A 21936-nucleotide genomic window follows, 5' to 3' on the forward strand; every position below is an offset into this window, starting at 1 on the left:
GCAATCATTGTTACTCGGTATTACTGCCAGTACTGGAGAGTACTTGCTTAAAACAGGAATCGGGAGAACATTGCATCACTGGTAGATAGGAAGACGCCCTAATATGTGCTTATCAACTTTCTTGCACATATAAATGGCAATTTGAAGTTCTTGTCAAGCATAAGTATAAAAGCTATGTACTAAAAATGTATATAATGAGGACAACTAAGATACAACATAGCACAGAAAATTTAGAACTCAATATTCCCATCAGTACCAAAGCATTTCATATGCTCCATCTACAGAAGTCTATAAAGCCAAGCTAGCTTACTATTGAAAATTCTCTCAATTCAAGAGTCTGTGGCCTGTTAAAACAGCCACACCTAAATAAGGGAAAAAAATCCCCTTGAAGTAGGCAGGCATACAGTCTCAGGTCCTATAGAGAGACTGTAAAGCGGTATAGCTCTGCATGCATTCTTACAGAGTTACTTCTAAGGGTACAGTTTAAAATTTGCTATGGGATTGCAAATCCCTTTGGGCTAGATGGTAATGTTAACATCTTAAGTTTTAAAGTGATCATATAGGTGGAATTAAGTGTTAGAGTGATCATATCAATAGGATTAAGTGTTTGTTATTAATAATAAAGTTAAAGAGGAGTAAATGCTCCAACATGGGAAGCAGTCTGTACAGCAGACTCATAGAATGGCAATGGCTTTGAGTAGCACTCAGTGACCTCAAGATCAGCCCTAAAGGCATTCTGGTCTGGCTGGAAAGCCCAGAAGAGAATTTCAGGTGTAGAACGCCAGGACACTTGTGTAGAAAGTCTCTACGTGGAGAACCTCCCTGGGTGAGATTCCAGTGGAGCAGAGTGGCCGTCAAAGGATGGACTTTTTCTCTGGAGGGAGGAGAAAACTTCCATTTGCTCATGGCCTTGTCTGAATACTGATGGAATTTGAGGAACTCAGAAGGCTTCCATGGCCTAGGCAGCTCATGTCAAGAGCCTCAGGTGATCACTAACATCACATGTAAGAGTGTTATTTGTTAAATCAACAACAGGAGTCACTGTGTACTTACTTCTCATGTAGGACCTCTGTTCTCAAAAAAACTACAGTCGTAACTTTAACGGAAAAATTTAATCCCAAAGATTTGCTTTGCTCTATTGTGTGATATTATGTATTGTATCTTCTAGTTATGTCTCAGTGTCAGACTCCATTGCCTGTGTTTTTAGGTATTTATTTAAGGTTTAGTAAGTGCCTCAAATGGGAAATCTTGCATGCATGTCTCTCTGTGAAATTCCTATCTCGTATGTGTTAACATAGGGTCAGATATTTAAAGGCAGCCGAGGAGATTTCTGAGAATGGCGAAGTTCTATGGACTTTGGATTCCAAGATTTGGATTCCAGGCTTTTGCGTATAGCTTTAAAGACACCCTGATACAGTCTCCGTACTGAACAGGGGTAGCTGCAAAAGTTGTTCCGGAGAACTAAGGAGCTTCTAAAATAAAAGCTCCAGTTTTGGGAATTACTGATGACAGGATTCTATGGAATTTGAATTCCAGGATTTGGATTCCAAACTTTTGCATATAGCTTTAAAGAGGTCCTGATGCAGACTCCGTACTGAAAAGGGTAGCTACAAGAGTTATGGACTCCAGGATTTGATTCTAAGCCTTGTGTTTGCTTAAAAGCCTCTGAAACAGACACTGTGCTGGACAGGGGAGCTGAAAAGGTGTTCCAAGGAATCAAGGAGTTTTTAACAAAAATTCCAACATTAGAAATTCCTGAGCAAGACATTCGTAAGAAGATCCTCTTCAGATCAGTTTCAGCTTAAACAAAAGGGACCTTACCAGGTACTAGTGAACATGACTACTTCCATGAAATTAGGACTAAACTTCTACCTCTTAAGTCTTCACAGGTAAATGCAAAAGACATCCCTGACTGTTCCTATAAGCCAATCAGAAACCTTAGAACTTCTGGGAGTAACTGACTATGCAGGGACACAGACCTTGGCAATGATTGAGACTGCTCCAACCCATAAAGCAAATTTGTTAGACAGGATAGACAGAGACTTACAGACACTGGATAGGCAGGGCCTGCACTACAGCCCTCATGAACAGGAAGCAGTTACAGAAGAGATGATTCAAAGGCCATAAACTCCCCTTAGGATTAAGGGGATGGAGTCTCTGAGGAGGGAATGAATTAGGCAGGTGTACTCTAGTAGGCCAGACCTACGAGATGAGCCCCTGGAAAATCCAGATGCCGAATGGTTTACTGATAGCAGCAGCTATATAAAAAAAGGAGTTAGAAAGGCAGGCTATGCCATAGTGGATCTTACTCAGACGATAGAAGCCTAAGCACTACCACACAATACTTTAGCCCAAAAAGCAGAGCTTATTGCATTGACTAGGGCATTACAACTGGGAAAAGGCCAGCAAGTTTATATATATATATATATATATATATACACACACACACACACACACACACACACAAATTCCAGGTATGCTTTCCTTGTGTTACATGCACACGCAGCAATCTGGAAAGAGAGGGGCTTACTGACTGCAAAGAATTCCCCCGTTAAATATAGAAAAGAGATACGGGCTCTACTTCAGGCAGTACTGGAGCCATTAGAAGTGGCCGTCATCCACTGCAAGGTATATCAGAAGGGAGATAATTATGTTAACCAGAGAAATGAGTTAGCAGCTAGAGCAGCTAGATGGGAAAGTTTGGAAATGGCCCTTATAACTCAATCTGTGGCTAAGGAATGTCACTATACAGAGCCTGAGAATGAATGGGACCAACAACGTGGCTATACTAAAAATGCAAATGGATGGTGGATGCTAAATCATAGAATTATGCTACCAGTGGCCACTCAATGGAAAATTATTAAGGAGATACACAACTCTACCCACTTGGGAAGAGATGCCTTAGTACAACTTGTCTCCCGAGCTTTTGGAGGAAAGGGACTAAATACAGTCATAAAGGAAATGACTCACTCTTGGCCACTGTGTTTACAGAATAACCCTCACCATGTAAAGCCACCTCCCCTGTTGACTCCTGTGCAGAGGAGGGGAACATAAACAGCTGAAGACTGGCAGGTTGATTTTACCAGTATGCTCCCAACAAGTAACTATAGGTACCTTCTAGTCTTTATTGATACTTTTACAGGATGGATAGAGGCCTTTTCGACCTGAACAAAGCACCATGAGGTGCTTAAAGCCTTGTTGAAAGACATTGTGCCATGCTTTGGACTCCCACGGTCACTCCAGAGTGACAATGGACCTTCATTTATAGCTAAAATAACCCCGCAGAAGCCAGCAGCTTCTGAGAATAATGATGACCATGCAGGAGACACTGAGAATGGCGGTGACTGAAAGAGATCCAGCTCGTGAAGCGAGCTCATTAGATGAGATAGGCAGAGACTTCCAGACCGAGAACAGGCAGGGTCTGCGCCCCTAATCAGCAGGAAGTAGCTACAGAAGATGGTGACAACAGGCCCATCAACATCCCCTTAAGATTAAGGTCTGGAGTCTCTGAGGGGGGAATGAAGCAGGCAGGCATACAGGTTAAAATTGTTAGATTTGTGAACTGGAAGACCACGCCTTTGCCATGCCCCTGTGTGACCTCATGCCCTTACCTGATGCCTTTGCCACGCCCCTGTGTGGCCTCATTCCCCTACCTGGCCACACCTGGGTGCCCACCAGCCAATCAGTTTAATTAACCACTCCCCTTTGGAAGTGGGTTAAAAGCCAGGACATGGTGTGGCCCGGTCTGCTCTTTTTCCTTGGCCTCTTGCTAGGAAGGGGCCTGCTGTAGCCCCACGCCTCCAGGGCACAGGGCCTTCGGGCCATGTGCTCTAGGCTTCCTGGCCTAGATGCTCTTCCATGTGGCTGGTTCCTGGTGCTTGATATGAACCCCTAATTACCTCTCTCTCTTAAATAAAGCTCTCACTCTCCTATGCACCTTTCTTACTAAATAAAAGCTTAAAATGTACCATGCTGCCTTGTTTATCTGTGCCAGTATTTAGAATTCTTCTCTAAATATTAGGCAAGAACCCTCTTGAGCTTATTAATATCGGGGATTTGGTAATAAGCCCACGGTGAAATCGTAAGGCATCCCAAATTCCGGTAGCACATGTAGCACTACGGATAGCATTTCTAGGGAATTTTAAAAGGCCACATTTCAATGTAAAATTTAGGGGGTCTTGTCCGATTTCACCCTCACAACAATGATAAAGTTTGGATTAAATTTGGTAATATTCTTTTTGATATTTTCTATAAACATTTTTGCTAAATTTGATCTGGAGTTTGGTGAATGATCCCTAGAGTAAAGACCACAAAATATGTGGTATTAGGTGGGGATTAGAGAATGTATCTTCACTGAAAAGGGAATGAAAGATAATAGAAATTATGTGACCTTGTCTAGGGCATAAACCTGGTTGCTTTGGGACACGTTTATGTAAGTTCTGACATTTCAAAATGAGGAATCAAATGGTCTTGGCTGCTTAATTTTTGCAAACCTACTTGTGATTTTGAAAGGAAAAAGAAAAAAAAAAAAGAACTTTCAAAAAAGATTCTTCATCCCACTCCATTCACAAAGCCAAGCCAGATGGAAAAATGTTCCCTGAGCAAAGCTTTTCATGAGGTCAAATAGTGGGGGAAGGTCATTTTATCCACATTGAACACACTAGTCTTGAGAGAAGAGTAAATGATTCACCTTGCAGAGTGAAACAGACACTTTCAGTCTACTGCATTGGAAGGGGTAATTTGCTATACAAAGGGCCTTACAATTACATGCCCTGCACATTCACTGTTCTCCCTTTTCTCTGAATCATAATCCAAACCATTAACTTCATTCAAATACTGAGCTGAGGAATGTTCAGAAATCCAGGCTTCTGACTTACTGATAGTTCAGTAATAATCATGGGAGATGTGAGTGATTCTGAACTAGTGGGTAAGAAGTATAGCTCTCCCAGAACCAAATCGCCCTCTAAACCATAGATAACTGTTCCCTTCCCTACCCATCTTCCTCCTTCTCTCTCTCTTTCTCTCTCTCTCTTTCTCTCTCTCTCTCACAGAATCTGACTTTCCTTAATACAGAAGGCTCATTCCAGACTCTAATCCTAAGTGATACAAAGATCCCTCCATTTGGAAAAAAAAAAAAATTCACCATTTAAACAACAGAAAAGGGCAAATTGGGAAATGTTGTAACACAAATATGACAGATAATTTTAAGGAGAGAGATGTTCTCTAATACCTTTTCAAAAAGTTTAGTATTAAGCAGAACAAAAATACAATCAGTATGCACAGATAAGTCACATATTTGTGGTAAGTTGAGATCTGCACAGTGATAACTAGCTAACATCTCTGGGAAAGAACACAAAATTCAATAAAAGAAAATACAAATAAGTTGTCATTAGAGCCTTCTCTGAACTAATACAGCCTTTTTTACAAGAAAAAAAAAATCCCCTACCAATTGCCAACCTCAGGATTTTTTAAAAAAATTATTAATCAGAAGAAAAGATCTGACAGCTAGGTCCATCCCTTATTTTTCAACCTTAGAGTCAAATTTTCTGCCTTTTCTTCCCAATAGTTAAAGCAGTCAAAGAGGACATAATTGACACCCATAGCCGCACTCTATATTGAAGTCCTGAGCATTTCAAAGATGCAAAAGGGAGGCAAAGGCAGAGAGGGTCTAAGATCTACAGATGTCATGGAGTGGAGCCTCTGTAGAGGAAAGAGTAGAGGAGCTAGTATAGAACAGAATGCATGGCAAGTCTCCAGAGAGCTGAGGAATCAAGTCTTACAGCAATAGATGCTGCATAAAATTAGTTAGCTGGATTTGTGGTCATTGAATCACATTTCTCATACCTCAAATCCTTCCTATTATCCCTATCCAGACTAAGTAAATTAGATGTTATATTAATATGCATAAGTAGGTAAATTCGCAGGTAAGAGGGGCATCAAAAATTTCAATTGCAATAAATATAATAAAAAAGCTATGTATAATTTTCAGAAATTTTGGGACAAAAAAAAGGAAAAAAAAACTTGCAGGACAGATATTAGATTAAAATCAGCAGCATTTTTATACACCAACAACAAATTAGGTGAAATCAAAGAAGTAATCCCATTTCCAACATCTACCAAAAAAACCAAGTACCTAGGATTAAATTGGACTAAATTTAACCAATGAGATGAAGGAACTCTACAATGAAAGAAATCAAAAAGGAAATAAAGCAATGTAAACACACCCCACATTAATGGATTAGAAGATTTAAAATGTCCATGCATTACAAAACCTTAAAGAAAGAAATAGAAGAGGATACCAAAAAATGGAAAAATCTTCCATGCTCATGGATTGGAAGAATCAATATCATCAAAATGTACATTCTCCCAAAAGCAATTTATACATTCAATGCATTACCAATAAAGATACCGAAGTCCTTCTTCTCAGATCTGGAAAAAATGATGCTGAAATTCATATGGAGACACAGGAGACCTCGAATAGCTAAAGCAATCTTGTACAACAAAAACAAAGCTAGAGGCATCACAATACCAGATTTCAGGACATACTACAGGGCAGTTGTTATCAAAACAGCATGGTACTGGTACAGAAACAGATGGATAGACCAATGGAATAGAATAGAAACACCAGAAATCAATCCAAACAACTACAGCCAACTTATATTTGATCAAGGTATGGAAACTTATATGACCTTAATAACCAAAGCAATTTTAAACAGAAAAGAAAAAAAAAGTGAGATATGATACTACTTGGATTTAAAAATACATTACCAAACTGGAATAGCTGTGCAAAAGCAGATACAGAGACCAATAGGACACAAAAAATAACACAGGAGTAAACTCATGCATGCATATCTAAGAATATGCATTGGAAAAATCGGATATATGGTGCTGGAAAATTGGATATTCAAATGCAGAAAAACAAGACTAGACCTCTATCTCTTACCATGTACAAAAACAAACTCAAAATGAATTAAGGTCCAAACATAAGACCTGAAACTTTGAAAGTTCAAAAAAAAAAATGGACAAACACTTTAGGACATTGGGATGGGCAAGGATTTTTGCATCAATCAGAAAAACATTGGGAGGGGCTGGCACTGTTGGTTAATGCCCTAGCCTGAAGTGCCAGCATCCTACATGGGCTTTGGTTCGAGACCCAGCTGTTCCACTTCCAATCCAGCTCTCTGCTATGGCCTGGGAAAGCAGTAGAAGATGGCCCAAGTGCTTGGGCCCCTGCACCCGCATGGGAAACCCAGAGGAAGCTCCTGGCTCCAGGCTTAGGATTGGCACAGTTCCGACCGTTGCGGCCAATTGGGGAGAGAACCAGTGGATGGAAGACCTCTCTCTCTCTCCTCTCCTCTCCTCTCCTCTCCTGTCCTCTCCTCTCCTCTCCTCTGTGTAACTCTGACTTCCAAATAAATAAATAAATCTTTAAAACAAAAAGCATTGGGAAAAAAAGCAAAAATAGACAAATGGGATTTCATCACACTAAAGAGCTTCTGTACAGCAAAGGAAACAGTCAACAGAATGACGATACAAGGAACAGAACAATAGAATCGTAGATTGTTACAAGCTATACAGCTAACAATGGGCTAAAAACAAGCATACATAAGGAATTCAAACAACTCAATATCAACAAACCAAACAATCCAATTAAAATGGGCAGTAGATCTAAACATGTATTTCTCAAAGGAAGACAAACAAATGGGCAACAAGCACATGAAAAAAATATATTCAACGACCTAATCATTAGGGAAATGCAAATCAAAACCACGATGTGTTATCATCTCACTCTAGTTATATTGGTTATTATCAAAAAGACAAAAGATAACAAATATTGGGGAGGATATGGAGAAAAAACTAAGTTGAACACTGTTGGTGGGAATGTAAGTTAGATAAGTCATTGGGGAAAACAACATGGAGGTGGATCAAAATCTAACAAACAAGCAAACAAAAACTTTATATGACCCAGGAATTCCACTACTGGGTATGTATTTAAAGGAAATAAAATCAGTCTGTCCAGGAGGTATCTGAGTTACTGCCCCGCTGAGCTGAGATGACTTGGACTACTGGCCAGGTCTGAGGCTGAGCCGTGGGACAGTTTCCACTCACCTTGTCAGTGGCTGACTTGAACAATTTGCATCTTAAGAAAAAAATAAAACAAACCAAAAAAGAAAAACCACAGATGCCAATGATGCTGTTGTCAAGACTAATTCTATTGTGGAAAAGACAGTTGAAGAGAAAGAGGACAGAACTGCCCTCTGCCTGCTCAACAAAGTGGTCAGAAGCATCACTGCTGATACACAAACCAAATTGAAGTCCAGCAGCAGGATCCAAATTCGCCATTTGACTCAAAGAAGTCTTGAAGACTGCCTCCAAATACGACTTCTCCAAAGGATCTTTGCCATGGGTTTCAACTATCCATCTAAGATACCAGAAAACACTTGCCTTTGGTGTTTGCTAAACTCCCACAGAACTTAATTGCTCAGCCTCAATCTGGTAAATAGATTGATAACCTCAAACTGGAAAAACAGTTGTCCTTTTTGTTGGCCATGCTCAGTGAAATAGAACCTGCAAACAGATATCCCCAGTGTCTGTGCCTCTCCCCAACATATGAACTTGCCCTTCAAATGGGAAAAGTGATTGAGCAGATGTATTTATTTTACCCTGAACTGAAGCTAGCTAATGCTGCTCAAGAAAATAAATTGGAAAGAGGTCAGAAGATAAGTGAGCAGATTTTCATTGACACCCCAGAGGACCATCTGGGATTGTTGCTCCATACTCAAGTTCATTGACCTCAAAAAGATCAAGGTATTCATTTTGCTGATGTGAAGACAGCTATTCAGGGCCACCTGGATTAGAGCATCCATACCTAAAGGATGTTACTCAGAAAATGCCAGATGTTGTTCTTTTCTGCCACCTTTGAAGACTATGTGGAAGTTTGCCCAGAAAGTGGTCCCAGACTCAAATGTTATCAAACAGAAGCATGGGGAAAAAGGTGCTGGACACCACCAAGCAGTATTACACCCTGAGCAGTGACAGAGATGAGAAATTCCAGGTCTTGTGCACATTGTACCCAGCCAATGCTATCACTTAGAACATGATCTTTTGCCGTATCCTCAAAATAGACAGGTGGTTGGCAGCAGAGCTCTCAAAAGAAGACCACCAACTGGCTCTGCTGAGTGGCAAAATGATGTTGAAGCAGGGGGCCACCACCATGTTTGATAGCTTTCAAGAGGGCAAAGAGAAATTTCTGGTAGTCACCAACATGTGTGCCTGTGGTATTGATGTAGAGCAAGTGTCTGTCATCATCAGCTTCAGTCTTCCCATGGACAAGGATGTGAAGCCATACAAGAACTACGTGCAATGGATTGGGCATATTAAGCACTTTGGCAAGAGACACCTGGCCGTGAATACGATGACAGCAAACTAGCATGAATATACTGTGTAGAATCCAGGAGCACTTAATAGGAAGATAGAAAGATTGGACACAGATGATTTGGACAAGATTGAGAAAATATACAACTTGGAATCTCCAGCTGTGACTTGTACCAACCCTTGGTGCTACCCCTGCCTGGGCGATGTGGACTTTCACAGCCCAGAGCACCACCGTCACTGAGAATACAAAGGCATATGAAGGAAACTACTGCCTCATTTTGAATTACATTTGGACTTGACAAAAGTTTGTGCAAATGATGGAAAATGGTAGAAAATTGTTTGTACAACTCTTTTTTGTTTGTTTTTTTAAATTTTAGCTGCCATACATAAGGGAGAATATATGGTATTTGTCTTTTTGGGTCTGGCTCATTTCAGTCAACATGACATCCTCCATTTGCTGCAAATGGTAGAATCTATTCTTTTTTAGTAGCTGAATAATATTCCATTGTGTATATATACCACATTTTCTTTATCCATTCATCTGATGAGGAACACCTCGTTTGGTTCCCAATTTGTCCACTATTGTGAACAGTGCTGCTATACATATGGTGATGCAGGTATCTCTTTGATACCTTGTGTTCAAGTCTTATGAGTATAAACCCAGTAGTGGGATTGCTGGATCATATGGCATGTTATTTCTAATCTTTAAAGAAATCCCCACACTGTTTTCCATCATGGTTGCATTAATTTACACTCTCACCAAAAGTGTATAAGTGTTCCCCTTTGTCAACATCCTCACCAGCATTTGTTACTTGCTGTATTTTGAATTTTAGCCATTCTAACAGGGGTGAGGTGATATCTCATTGTGACTTTGATTTGCATTTACCTGTATTTTTTTGTATATTGTTGGTCATTTGTATTTCTTCTTTTGAGAACTGTCTATGAAGTTCTTTGCCCATTTCTCAACTTGATTGGTGGTTTTTGTTGTTGTTGAGTTTTTAAAGTTGCTGAATATATTCAGGATATTAATCCTTTGTCAGGTGCTTTGCAAATATATTTTCCAATTCTGTTGGATATATATTCACTCTATTGATTGCTTCCTTTGCTGTGCAAAAACTTCAAGTTTGATATAGTACCGTTTGTTTAGTTTTGCTTTTGTTGCCTATGCTTTGGGGGTCTTATCTAAGAAGTCGTCCTCTCCACCAATGTCTTAGAGTGTTTCCCTTACATTTTCTTCCATAACTTCACAGTCTACGGTCTTAAATTTAGGTTTCTGAGGCATCTTGAATTGATGTGTGTATATGGTGAGAGGTATGGATCTAATTTCATTCTTATATACATACAGTTTTGCTAACACCATTTGTTGAAGAGAGTATCTTTCCTATACTACATGGGTCTGAGCAATTTTTTAAACATCGGTTTTATGTAAGTGGAATATTTTCTGGGCTATCTATTCTGTTCCATTGATCTATGTATTGGTTTTTATGCCAGTACCAAGCTGTTTTTAATTACTATAGCTTTGTATGAAATCAAGTTTGTGATGCCTCCAGTTTGATTTTTCTTGCTCAGGATCATTTTGGCTATTTGAGATCTTTCATGATTCCATATGAAATTTAGGATTGTTTTTTCTAACTCTGTGAAGAAAGCCATTAGTATTTTGATGGGGATTGCTTTGAATCTGCAAACTGGTTTAGGTAGTATAGACATTTTAACGATATTGATTCTCCTGATCCATGATCAAGGAATTTTGTGTGTGTGTGTGTCTTTGATGAGTTCTGTCATCAAGTTTTGTTAATTTTTTTTCATTCTGGAGATCTTTTGCATCTTTAGTTAAATTTATTTCTAAGTATCTGATTTTTTTGTGGCTATTGTGAATGGGATTTTTTTCTTGATTTCTCTGTGAGTTCATCATTGGCATACTACAAGGTTACTGTCTTTTGTTTGTTTATTTTCTCACTTGTGACTTCACTGGTTTATAAACTCAAAGAGCTTTTGGTGGAATGTTTAGGTTTTTTTAATGTACAGCACCATGTCATCTGCAAACTGGATAATTTGACTTCATCTTTTCCAATTTCGGTACCCTTTCTTTCTTTTTTCTCTCTAATTTCTCTTGATAAAGTTTCCAGTGCTATATTGAACAAGAGTGGTGAAAGTGGACATCATTGTCTTGTTCCATATCTTAGGGCAAATGCTTTCAACTTTTTTGCCATTCAGTATGATACTGGCTATTAGTTCGTGATATATACCCTTTATAATTTCAAGGAATGCTCCTTCTATACCTAATTAGTGGAGGGTTTTTATCATAAAGGGGTGTTGAAACTTGTCAAATGCTTTCTCTGCATCTGTTGAAAGGACCATATGATTTTTGTTCTTCATTCTATTGATGTGATTTATGATGTTTATTGATTTGCAAATGTTGAATTACTCTTGCATTTCTGGGATAAAACCCACTTGATCATCATAGATGATCTTTTTGATGTGGTTTTGGACTCTATTTGCTAGTATTTTGTTGAGAATCTTTACATCTATGTTCATTAAGGATATAGGTCTGTAGTTTTCATGTCATGTCTTTTTGTGGTTTGGTATCAAAGCAATGTTGGCCTCATGAAAGAGTATGGCAGAATTCCACCCTGTTAAATATTTTGTAGTAATTTGAAGAGTATTGAAGTTAGTTCTTCTTTGAATATTTGGTAGAATTCATTGCTAAAGCATCAGGTCCAGGACTTTTCCTTGATGGAGGACTTTTGATTACTGCTTCAATTTCATTGTTTGCTATGGATCTGTTCTGGTTATTTATATATTCTTGATTTAATCTTAGTAGGTTATATGAATGCAGGAATTTCCCCATTTCTTCAAGGTTTTCCAGTTTATTAGCATAAAGTCCTTCATAGTAGTTTCTTATGATCCTTTGTATTTCAGTTGTATCGGTAGTAATGTCTCCTTTTTCATTTCTAATTTTATTTATTTGAGTTGTCTCTCTTAGTTTCATTATTAGTCTGACTAGAGGTTTATCTGTTTTGTTTATCTTCTCAAAAACAATGTTTTGTTGATCTTTTGTATTTTTTTTAGTTTCAACTTCATTTATTTCTGCTCTGATCCTTATTATTTCTTGCCTCCTGCTGATTTGGGGTTTGGTTTGTTATTGTTTTTCCATCTTCAAGATGCATCAGTAGACCTTTAATTTGAGACATTTCTCTCTCATTTTTTAAAGATGTATTTATTTATTTGAAAGCCGGAGTTACACAGGGAGAAGGAGAGGCAGAGAGAGAGAGAGAGAGAGAGAGAGAGAGGTCTTCCATCCATTGGTTCACTCCCCAATTGGCCACAACGGCCACAGCTGAGCTGATCCGAAGCCAGAAACCAGGAGCTTATTCCGAGTCTCCCATGTGGGTACAGGGGTTCAAGGACTTGGGCCATCTTGTACTGCTTTCCCAGGCCATAGCAGGGAGCTGGATGGGAAGTGGAGCAGCCGGGTCTCAAACCGGTGCCTGTATGGGATGCCAGCACTGCAGGCAGTGGCTTTACCTGCTGTGCCATGGCACCAGCCCCCATTTCTCTCTTTCTTTAATGTAAGCCCTTAGTGCTATAAATTTCCCTCTTAATGGTGCTTTTGCTGTATCCTACTGGTTTGATATTTTGTTTTCATTTTCATTTTATTCAAGAAAATTTTTATTTCCTCTTTAATTTCTCCAAAGATCCATTGGTCATTCAGTCACATGTTGTTTAATTTCCAAGAATTTATGAGTGTTCTATTGTTCCTGTCGATTTTTTGTTTTATTTCTTAATGCTCTGAGAAGGTAAATGGCATGATTTTAATCTTTTTAAAATTCCTGAGATTTGATTTGTGCCCTAATATGTTGTCTATCCTAGAAAATATTCCAAGTGCTGAGAAAGTTTCTGTAGCTGTTGAATGAAATGTCCCATAAATGTCTGTTAGATCTATTTGCTTAATAGTAAGTTTCAACTAAAATGTATATTGATTTTTATTTGGATGACTTGTCCATTGATGAGCGTGGGGTGTGGAAGTCAGCCACTATTATTGCATTGGAGTCTATCTCTCTCTTTAGGTCTAATAATATTTGCTGTGTATATCTGGGTGTTCTTGGGTGTGTGTGTGTGTGTGTGTGTGAGATTGCTATGTCTTCTTGCTGAATTGAACCTTCTATCAAAATATTATGTCTGTCTTTATCTCTTTTTACAGTTGTTTTTAAATTTAAATTATGCTTTATCTCATACCAGGATAGCTATCCCTGCTTGCTTTTGGTTTCCATTTGTCTGGCATATTTTTTGCCAATCCTTCGTTTTCAGTCTGTGTGTAGCTTTGTGAAGTGAGTTTTTCATAGACAGCATAGAGTGGTGTTCTGGTTTATTATCCATTCAGCAAAGCTTCATCTTTAGGTTGGTGAATGTAATCTATTTACATTCAAATTAGTACTGATAGATAAGAACTAAGACCTGTCATTTTGTTAATTGGTTCTACCTTCTCTGATACTGAATTTAGTGGTGTCTTGTGTTTTCATGGATGTTTATTTCTAATGAAGGAACACCCTTCAGAATTTCTTATATGGCTTGTGTGGAGGTGGTGAATTTTCTCTCTATTTACTTATCTGAAAAATATTTTATTTCTCTTTCACTTTTAGAGGATAATTTCACTGGATATAGTATTCTTTGTTGGAAGTCTATTTCTTTAATGAGCTTGAATATAGCATTCTACTCTCTTCTGGCCTGTGGGGTTTTTGCTGCAAAGTCTAATATTAATCTAATTTTTTATATGTAACTTGATGGTTTTCTCTTACTTTCTTTAAGATTATCTCCTTTAACTTTTGATAATTTGATGAAAATATGTCTTGAGGAAGACCTTTTTTGGTTGAGTTTGCTTGGGGTTCTTTGAGCTTCCTGTATCTGGATGTCTGTGTCTCTTTAAAGAACTGAAAATTTTAAACTATTATTTCATTTAGCAGATTCTCAGTGGCTTTATCCTTTTCTTCTCTTTCAGGAATACCAATAACATGAATATTTGTTCATTTAATCATATCTCCTATTTTGTGTAGGCTTTCTGCATTCTTTTTAATTCTTTTCTCTTTATTTTTACCTGATTGGATTATTTCAAAATTCTTGCCCTCAAGGTAAGAGATTCACTCCTCCTTGGTCTATTCTGCTGTTAAAGTTCTCAATCGTATTTTTTTTTCACTGATTCAAGATTTCATCTCCAAAATTTCTATGTGGTTCTTCTTAAAGGCTTCTGTCTATTTAGTAATATTTTCATTCATGTCATTCACTGATTTCATCATTTTTTAATCTCTTGCTTCTCCTTGAATTTACTACAACCAGTATTTGAATTTTACATCTGCCACTCATAAGATACCCTTAAATTCAGGGTCGAATTCTGGAGGAGCATTGTGTTTTTTGGAGACTTCATGCTGCCTTTCTTCTTCATGTCTTCTGTGGCCCTATGTTGACATCTGCCCATCTGGCGTATTTGTCTCTTTACAGAACAAGTGTTATTGTCAAAGAGTTTATGGTTTAGCTGGAATATAGGATATTACTTGGCTTGTTGCTTTGGTTTTGGTTCTAAGTGAACACAGGTGTATAGTCTCTGAGTCATTTCTTTTGTCTTTTGTCAGTTCTGTATATAAGCGACAAAGTCAACTAGTCTGCTACAGTTCATAAGGGTAGAAGTGTGGCTTTGAGAAGAATAATGGTTTCCTTGGGAGCATATCTTTGGTTTACAGAGATTTCAGTGTCAGTCTCCTTGGCTAATGTAATCGCCAGAGTCTTGTTCTTCGTGATGAAGGAGAGAAGGTTGGCTGCCTCCTGTCCTAGTGGCAAGCCTGAGTGATGCAGGGGCTTGTAGTACAAATTGCTATGGCTTTACAACTGTGTGAATCAGATGTACCCTTCCTCAGGTCCTGCTGGGAGAGTCCAACTGGTGCTGTGGCTTATAATATTAACAGTCCTAGCCCTAGTCTAGGGGATGTGAACTGGAGGCTGTTCCAGTCCTACGGGGTGATTATAATGTATACAGGAGATATTACTGCAGAGGGTTATGAGTTCAGAGAGGTGGAATGCAGGTAAGTTCTTCATTATGTACACCGGGTAGTTTCCAGTGGCACTGAGAAATTCAGAGTTAACTGTTACAGCTCTGGTGTTGTAGGTTACAGTGACATCATAACTCATCTCCAAGGGTGGGAGCAGATTTTTTTATGGGCTGCTTCCTGTGTTAGCCCCCAGAAGCTAAGGTGAATCCCCCTTGCTCACTCAGAGTATAGTAGCATAGCTCTGAGGCTAATGTCTCAAAACTCTCACAGTTGCAGGATGCACGATAACTGTCCTTTGCCCCACACGTTTCCTGGAATCTGACCATGATGGTGGTAGGCATACTGGGTGACTTTTCACTCCCAAGTATTGTGTTCTGCTGGAGTAGATCAGGGGAAGAACTCAAGGTGCTTCCCTGCTCCAAGCCCAGCTGTTGTTCAGACCCCGGTGAGCTCTCCAGGCTGACGTAAAAGTCAGTGGATGAGTATGGAATTCCCTCTCAATTAAAACTGCAAGTGGTAGGGTGCATAGTGAGTTCTTCCTGTCTTGGTATGGCAGCATGCCAGCTCACAGCACGAAGCTGGCTACAGTGATGCTTCTATCTTCTCTCCTTTTGTCCCATGGAGTCTTTGTTGTTATTCTTGTTTCCACTTCTTTGTTGAAAATTTCCATCAGACATACCACAAGAAATGTAGTCCTTCCTTTGTTATTTCATATCCCAGAGCAGCTTAACTTAGTATAGCTATGCCCTATTCTGCCTCCTTGGATCCTTCGTTTAGGCAGGAATACATAGAAATTTGTTGTTTGGTTAAAAAAAAGAAAAAAAAAATAGAAGGTGTCTGCCTTCACCTCCCATGTTCATTGTAGCACTATTCACAACAGCCAAGAAGCAGAAACAACATAAGTGTTTATCCACTGATGAATGGATGAATGGATAAACTGCAGTGCAAATGCACAATGTACTACTCCTGAGCCACAAACAGTATGAAATTTCATTATTTTCTATAACACAGATGTAACTGAAGTTCATTATATTAGGTGAAACAAGTCAATCACAGAAAGACACAGATCAACCAATCTCAGTCACATACAGATTATAATAAATAAAGGAAGACGTTATCTAGGTTAAAAGTATAGTAGCAGTTCCCAGAGGCTAGGGATGGAAGAGTAGAGGGATGGCAAAATACAGATTAATGCATCCTAGGATATAGCTAACTAGAAGTAAATAATTCCAGGGTCCAACTACACAGTAAGGTAATTACAGATAATATCAATATACTATGTAGTTCTCCATTAAAAAATCCTACAAAACAGGATTTGGATGTCTTCACCAAAAAGAAATGTTAAATATTTACCCTGATTGGAAATAACACTGTTAATATGTCAAAACAATAACTAGTATCCATAAATAATTTTATCTGTTTGATACCTTTTTAAAAATGGAATAATTAAAATAAAATGATAAAAACTAGACATCCTTTAATTCCATTTTCCATGACCTTTTTAAGTGCCCTCATTTCAATAAATAATTTCCTTGGGGGATTTGCATGGCTGTATGTGTTAGTGATGACTGCACTTCTCTATGATCAGTTGCAGGTATTGACATCCCTTTGGCATAACTGTCAATTAAGATAAATTGGTCAGTTGCTCCATTTATCTAAAATCTTTGAGCCATTTCTATAGCAGCTACCCTGAACTTCCAAAGTAAGAAATGTGCTTCATAGGTAGCAATTATAGAAACTCTGAAAAATTATTAACTTTAGAATACTAGCACTTTTCAACCTTAGTTGTATATTAGTAGTTAGAGAACGTATTTAAAGGGGGAAAAAAATCCACCCGGCTGCACTGTCCATTAATAAATTGAGAATCAGTAGGAGTAGGACCCAGGCATCTAGTGATGCTTACTGCCAATATGGATGTTACTTACTTAATATTGCCATTTTCTACCTGATTTCAATATGAACTGCTTTGGTTAAAAAAACTGCTTTAGGTCAGTTGTTCTCCAACTTGAGCAACATCAGGATCACATGGAGGGCCTGTTAAGTAGGATGGCTGAATTCCATCCACAGAGTTTCTTGATTTTGTGGACATAGTGTGATCAGGGTTTTGTAGTTAAGAATACCCAGGTGATACTGCAGCTGCTCATCTTGGACCACAGTTTGAAAACCACCATATTAGACAGATACCTTAGTGATGGGAGGAGGTAGGGAGTGGTGCAGTGAAGAGGAAGCATCTCAGTTTGGCATGTGTAAGATATGTATCTGAAAGGTTGAGAGTGGAGTGCCCTATCTCAAAGGAAGGGCAATTTGACTCTACAATGTTTTTTTTGAAGAATTTCAATGAAAATAGGTTACTTAGAGTAAAGCTACATCAAGATCGGTGCTACTCTGAATTTAAGATATCTGCCTGGCTTCTGTAAGCTGCCTTACAAGAAGAATTTAATCAAATGATTAGTTCTAAGAAATCTGTACTACATCATATTTATTCCTTGGTTTATCAGGGTTATCACAGTTTCTTCCTGTATAACATGAGACAATACTTAATTGGACATTTTAAGCTAGTCTTAGGGGGATATTAAAGGGAAAAACAAATGATAAGGAAAACTTTGCCTTGGGAATACTTTTAAGGCACAGAACAGTTAAAAAGCCTCCACAATTCAGACAGTTATAGAATGATACTAGGTTGAATCTTTTAAAATTGCTTAAAAAGTGGGAGATGATAATGATTTGATCTAATAGCTATATTAGTAAAGTATGATGTGTTTCATTGAAATCTGATGAACATCATAGCTTGAAACTCCACCAACAAAGCTACCATTTCTATTTTATTCCCTGCTTTCTCTGAGGAATTCTTATGCTTGGCACATGGTAAATACTTAATGAAGGTTGAATGGGTGAATAAACAATCTGTGTGAACATAATATGCTTTCACAGTCATAGAATCCCTTAAATAGGTACAGTTTGGGCCTGACTTTGGAACATGTCCATGTGTGTTTTCTACTGTATTATTCATTTTTGTAAGTTCTTTGTCTATTTCCATAATTTCATTGACAAAATAATTTATCTCCATGAGGTCACTCATTGGACCACAGCCCGTTTGAGCCAGGATTCACCTTGCTTCTCCATCCCCTCCATCTGTAGAGCTGAATCATTTTGTTGTTACACTTGTGATTGCTGTTCAACACAGCTTCCCTGTGGGCTCCTTTTCACCTTTGCCAGATTTGTAGTTTCTTGCTTGAATGTCCTTCATCTTTCCCAATTGTCCTTTAACTGTATTCAGTGCTTAAATAACTATTTGCAGTGCATATGCTATAACCCCAATTTTACATTTGTTGAACTTTATTTACTGTAAGTTGGGGAAATGTAGTACTATTCCACTGTTAAATAGATCATACTCCTCCTCCCTTTTTGACTGTGTAGGGAATAGGGAAAAAGTTTGTGTTCTTTTGTAGTCTATTTGGCAAAGATGCCTAATAAGAAATATAAATGCAATGGTAATTCCTCAGTGGCAATGTGTGTGTGTGTGTGTGTTTGTGAGATTTGTATAACTTAAAAAATATAAGCACGGATTAATCCTTGAAAATTCCAGTGCACTACAAACTCACAGAAGTTCAAAATCATGTTTCAGGGGGCGGAGCCAAGATGGCAGATAGTGAGGACGTGCGCTTTTAGTTTGGGAGAATAAAGTTTCATAAAAGTGGAATTACTGTAGCCTCAGGAAAAGACTCAAGAAAAAAACTGCAGAGGAAACGCTTCCGGATCTTGTGGATGGGACACAGAGCACTTACAGGGAGCCCACTGCGTGGAAAAACAACCAAGATGAGCCGAGCGGCGGGAGAGGAGCCAGAGCCACAGATTCTCGCCAGCGCGGGAACCGAGGAGGGTAAGACAAAGACCTCAGAAACCCGAAAAACTGGGGGTGGGGGGGAACAGAGGCCTCTCCCTTCACTCACCAAGCAAAACAAAGAGCACCGCGATTTAACATATGTAAAGCGCAGCCAAACTCAGTAACTTTAGCGAAACTGGAGAACACAGTGAGGGCTGCATAAACTCTGTGTGTGGTCCCAGGGGTAGATCAAACAAATACTCACAGAGGCCAGATTTCAACTACCCTCAACTCCACTCCCAACTGAGTCAAAAAAAAAAAAAAAAGAGAAAGCGAGCCAGCAAGGAGCAAGAGAGTGAGCAATCTGGGACGCTCTTTACACAGCCTTAAACCTGAAGAGTTTACCTGAAGCATAGCTCTCTGGCCACACCCATCACAGCCCCTAAGGCTCCAACAAAGCAGACAGCTCACTTAGAGGAATAGTATAACGAGAAAAAAAACACCACAGCAAAAAAAAAAAAAAAAAAAAAAAAAAAAAAAAAAAAAAAAACCACCATAAATTATCTCCAACATGCCAAACAACAAACATAGAAGCCGAGGCAACAAGAACAAGGAAGAAACTATGACGCCCCCTAGTGAACAAGGCACGCCAATGCAAGATTATGAAGATGAAGAGATAGAGGGAATGAAAGAAGCAGATCTCAAAAAATTGATAAGAACATTAAGAAGTTCTCAAAAACAAATTCTTGAACTACAGAAATCCTTAATGGACAAGATAGAAAATCTCTCCCGTGAAAATGAAATATTAAGGAGGAATCAAAATGAAATGAAGCAACTAGTAGAACAGGAAACTGAGATAGTGACAAAAAACCACAATGAAATGAAGAACTCAATACATCAAATGACAAACACATTAGAGAGCCTTAAAAACAGAATGGGCGAAGCAGAAGAGAGAATATCGGAATTAGAAGACAGAGAACAGGAAAGGAAACAGTCAAATCAAAGAAAAGAAGAAGAAATCAGAAATCTAAAAAATACTGTCAGGAACCTACAGGATACTATTAAAAAACCCAACATTCGGGTTCTAGGAGTTCCTGAAGGCATGGAAAGGGAGAAAGGATTAGAAGGCCTTTTTAGTGAGATACTAGCAGAAAATTTCCCAGATTTGGAGAAGGACAGAGACATCCTAGTACAGGAAGCTCATAGAACCCCTAAAAAACATGACCAAAAGAGATCCTCACCACGACATGTTGTAATCAAACTCACCACAGTGAAACACAAAGAAAAGATCCTAAAATGTGCAAGAGAGAAACGCCAGGTTACTCTCAGAGGATCTCCAATTAGACTTACAGCTGACTTCTCATCAGAAACCCTACAAGCCAGGAGAGAATGGTGAGATATAGCCCAGGTACTAAGAGAGAAAAACTGCCAGCCCAGAATATTATATCCTGCAAAGCTCTCATTTGTGAATGAAGGTGAAATAAAGACCTTTCACAGCAAACAGAAATTGAAAGAATTTGTCGCCACTCGTCCAGCCCTGCAAAACATGCTTAAAGATGTACTACATACAGAAACACAGAAACACGGTCACCAATATGAAAGAAGGTAAAGGAAGGAAACCTCACAGCAAAAGATCACAGGAATCTCAAACCAGATATTAGAAAATATCTTTGGCAAATGGCAGGGCAAAGTTACTCCTTCTCAATAGTCACATTGAATGTTAATGGCTTGAACTGTCCAGTTAAAAGACACCGATTGGCTGATTGGGTTAAGGAACAAAACCCATCTTTTTGCTGCTTACAAGAAACTCATCTTTCCAACAATGATCCATACAGACTGAAAGTGAAAGGCTGGAAAAAGATATACCATGCCAACAGAAATGAAAAAAGAGCGGGCGTAGCCATCTTAATATCAGACAACATAAACTTTACCACAAAAACTGTCAGGAGAGACAAAGAGGGGCACTATTTAATGATTAAGGGATCCATTCAACAGGAAGATATAACGATTATCAATGTATATGCACCTAATCACAGGGCACCAGCTTATTTAAAAGACTTGTTAAGGGACTTAAAGGGAGACTTAGACCCCAATACAATAGTACTGGGGGACTTCAATACTCCACACTCAGAGATAGATCAACAGGACAGAAGATCAACAAGGAGACAGCAGATTTAAATGACACTATAGCCCAAATGGATCTAACAGATATCTACAGAACATTTCATCCTACATCTAAGGACTTTACATTCTTCTCAGCAGTACATGGAACCTTCTCTAGGATTGACCACATACTAGGCCATAAAGCAAGTCTCAGCAAATTCAGGAGAATTAGAATCACACCATGCAACTTCTCAGACCACAAAGGAATGAAATTGGAAATTAGCAACTCGGGAATCCCCAGAGCACGTTCAAACACATGGAGATTGAACAACATGCTCCTGAATAAACAATGGGTCATAGAAGAAATTAAAAGAGAAATCAAAAATTTTCTGGAAGTAAATGAGGATAACGGCACAACATACCAAAACCTATGGGATACAACAAAAGCAGTGTTAAGAGGAAAGTTTATATCAATAGGTGTGTACATCAACAAATTGGAGAGGCACCAAATAGATGAGCTTTCAAGTCATCTCAAGGATCTAGAAAATCTGCAGCAAACCAAACCCAAACCCAGTAGAAGAAGGGAAATAATTAAAA

General features: G+C 38.6%; 1 pseudogene; it reads left to right on the plus strand.

Annotated features, from left to right (window-relative positions):
* Positions 1 to 7914: 7914 nt before the first annotated feature.
* LOC133763847 (ATP-dependent RNA helicase DDX19B-like) lies at positions 7915 to 9616 on the plus strand (annotated as a pseudogene).
* Positions 9617 to 21936: the final 12320 nt, after the last annotated feature.

This window comes from Lepus europaeus, chromosome 7 (genome assembly GCF_033115175.1).
Source record: "Lepus europaeus isolate LE1 chromosome 7, mLepTim1.pri, whole genome shotgun sequence".
NCBI lineage: Eukaryota > Metazoa > Chordata > Mammalia > Lagomorpha > Leporidae > Lepus > Lepus europaeus.